General features: G+C 42.3%; 1 long non-coding RNA gene across 1 annotated transcript; it reads right to left on the bottom strand.

Annotated features, from left to right (window-relative positions):
* Positions 1 to 1,505: 1,505 nt before the first annotated feature.
* On the bottom strand, positions 1,506 to 2,708 carry LOC138159752 (uncharacterized). The gene is made up of 2 exons (XR_011167962.1): positions 2,335 to 2,708; positions 1,506 to 2,010 (listed from the first exon to the last, which is right to left on the bottom strand). It is a non-coding gene; the product is annotated as an uncharacterized lncRNA (long non-coding RNA).
* Positions 2,709 to 3,316: the final 608 nt, after the last annotated feature.

Genomic DNA, 3,316 nt, shown 5'->3' with positions numbered 1-3,316 from the left:
AGCAAATCCAACTCTGGAAACTCCTAAACAGTAGGTGAGTATGTGCCCATCTTGCATCTCCATTTTTAAAAAATGGAATGCTGAACATTTCTCCAAAGACCTGCAATCAGCCATCCATCACACTTCCTAGTCTCTCTTTCTAAAGCAAGTCTGCAGGAAGACTTTTTTTAATGCAATTATCTAGTTTTTTTTTTCTATTGTGGAAGAAAGGAGTCTGACTTTAAAGATAACATTCAACTAGTCTATTGAGCAACACTTGAGATGATGGATAAGATGTTCCTGATACAAGCTGATGCATGGCTTCTCCAGTCACACCTCAGCCATTATTTATATCATATGTGCCATCCAGGTCCCCAAGCCCTTATGTAGATGTGCTGCTCAGATAGTCATCCTATATGCAGGATAGTAATATGAGCTGACATTTACACAGGCTTGAAGGTTTACAAAGTGCCTCTTCACTCCTCAACCTCAATTTCCTTATCTGTAAAGGGAAGGGGTTAATAATAGTAATTATCTCACAGAATTGTTGAGAGGATCAAATGTGATAATGTAGGTAGAACACTTTTCAAACAGAAAAGCACCATATAAGTCAATACTAGTGGTTATTGTTAGCTGTTATTATCACATTGGCCTTTCACCACAAACCTGTGAATTAGGAATGATTATTACTCCCATTAGAGAAGTGGGAAAATTAAAGCTTAGAGAGAGGCTAAGTGACTTTCAGGGTCACAGAACTAGTGTCAGAAACAGGATTTGAACCCAGATCATTCCTAACCCCAAATCTAAAATTGCTGTTGGAGATAATACCCAGCTAATATGGAAGTTTTAGTCAGCAAAAACCACCTAAAATCAGCTTCCAAACCTAGCTGGTAGCCCCTGCTGGGTTCTACTTTTCAAGTCATTTAGGAGAATGGGAGCAGACTCAAGGCAGGAATGCTGCAAGAAATACAGAGGAAAGCTGTCGGGGAAACTTACATGTAACTGATAGAGATAGAGTAAGAAAAAGAAGTGAACAAAGAAGCCTGGCAGTGAAGAAACAAGGGAGGGGGGAGAGCAAGGGGAGGAGAAAGAAACCACAAAGTTATTCCTTGCCTTGTCTGAAACTCTACAAGAGAGACAGGGAGAGAATAGAGATGGATAGGCTGCCAGACAAACCAACAGAGACAAAATGAGGGGCAAATAGAGACAGAAGACAAAGACCAGGACAGTCTAAGTAAGACACAGAGACATCAAAAGATAGAGAGACAGAGATACAAAAGAGATACACAGACAGAGAATGTACACAGAGAAAAAGGCAAAGGCTTTGTTGGAGCCCTTTGTCAGGGGAGTCATAAGCTGAGTCTGCAAGTGACCATAGCAATTCATACAACTCTTTGTAACCAATGGTTACTAACTCCAATTTTCTCTATTTTCCTTCCCCTTTCAAAAATCGTTCTTGGGGCGGCTAGGTGGCACAGTGAATAGAGCACTGTAATGTAATGCCAAGGAAAGGCAACTTCCCAAGGTTCAAAATACCAGCATAGGTGCTCTCTATTTTATTTAGTGACAAACCAAGAACAGAGAAGATCAAAACATGACATCATTCAAAATACAGCATTTACTAAGTGTGATTAAATAATCTCCAAGGCCTACCCCACCCCAGGACTTTCCAATCATTCAATCAATTACAAAGTCTCTGTTCCAAATACTTCTCCACCCCTAGGCTATACCTTAATTAAGTCCACCACAAAGCCCCTCTTCTCAAATGGAGATTAGTTTCCAAACATAAGTAAAATACATTCATTTGCTCAACCATAGAACACAAAAAGGTCAAAAGTTCCCCACCCCTGGATCACAATTGAATCTACCCCAGAGTTACATCAAGTTTAAACACAGCACTTAATACCCAAATGGAGGTCTTTTCTTCATCTTGACACGAGGCAAGTTCTCAGCAATCTTAGTTCCTGGAGAGACAAGGCTTAGCAAGGCCATAAGATACATTGCCAGTCCCTTCATGAATTTATCCTCTGTCTGTAGAACAGTCCTAGAACCCCTGAACACATTAGCAAAGCCCTCTCCCAGGATTTCTGTAAACATACAACAAGAAAATCCTTCTTCAGGGCTTCTGAACCAACAGAAAGGCTCCCAGACCCCTGCAACAACAGCACTGTCCTTCACCAGTGGACAGTATTCATTCTGTCTGCCGGACAGTCTCCAGACCCCTGCAACAACAGTACTGTCCCTCACCAGTGGACAGTATTCACTCTCAGTACTGTCCCTCACCAGTGGACAGTATTCACTCTCTGTCTGCAGGACAGTCTCAGGCCTTCTTAACCAAATGCCAGGTTCCAGGACTTCTTCAACAGGACAGTCTTTCACCAGTGGACAAATCTGGCAAAATAACATCAAAACAGACAGACAAAGTACCAGCAAAACAGCCATGTCTCCTCAGTCCTTGGCAGCTCAGGGGGCAGGTCTCAAAAGTCCAGGGCAATTCAAAGCGGCCACCAGCAATCTCTTAGTCTCTCCCTCTCCACGAGGTGCTGCTTCCAAAAAGAGCTTCCGCCTCTCTCTTGTCTCTCCAAATCTACATCACCAGCTCCTCCCACTTCAGGACTTTCTTTTCACATCAACAAGCCCATCCCACAGGTGGGATTAACAAACTCTGGGTTTTAATACAATCAATTTGAAAACCAAGCCAATACAGGGGAATCTTTAATTGCCATTACTATCACAAGCACTAGCCCTGGAATCAGGAGGACTGAGTTCAAATCCAGCCTCAGACACTTAACACAAAAATTAACCATGTGGCCTTGGGCAAGTCATTTAACCCCAAATGCCCTCCAAAAAGCAAAAAAAAAAATCTTTCATTCACAATGTTGTGAAAAGTGAGCTTGAAAGTAGAGAATTCAGTCTTTGTCTACTGGGTGTTAGTTATGGAGCAGATATTTTTCCAGTTTTCCTAAAAGGGGCATACAAGCTAAGAAGAGTTTAAAATAAAATTCTCTAAGTGTCCACAGAGGGGTAGGGAAGAGAGAGAGAGGGGAGGGGGGAGAGGGAAGGGAAAGGAAGGACAGGGAAGGGCAGGGAGGGGAAGGGGAAGGGAGGGGAGGGGAGGGGAGGGAAGGCTAGAATAAAGTAAACAACACAAACTGGAGGATTAAAATCACCTCCCAAATTTATTTAATTCAAGCCCCAGGTACTATATATTTTTTCATGTTAAAACAAACAAAAAAAGAAGACACAACAACATTTAGAGTTTACGCTTCCATAACAATGATACTCCAACCAAGGCACCACTAGAAAATGTGACTCTCCAGGCAGCTAGGTGGCAGAG

This window comes from Petaurus breviceps, unplaced genomic scaffold (genome assembly GCF_028583685.1).
Source record: "Petaurus breviceps papuanus isolate PSGF00001 unplaced genomic scaffold, PetGlider_PUasm1.0 178, whole genome shotgun sequence".
NCBI classification, from domain to species: domain Eukaryota; kingdom Metazoa; phylum Chordata; class Mammalia; order Diprotodontia; family Petauridae; genus Petaurus; species Petaurus breviceps.
The sequence above is the reverse complement of the archived record's forward strand: the minus strand, read 5'-3'. Positions and strand labels throughout refer to the sequence as shown.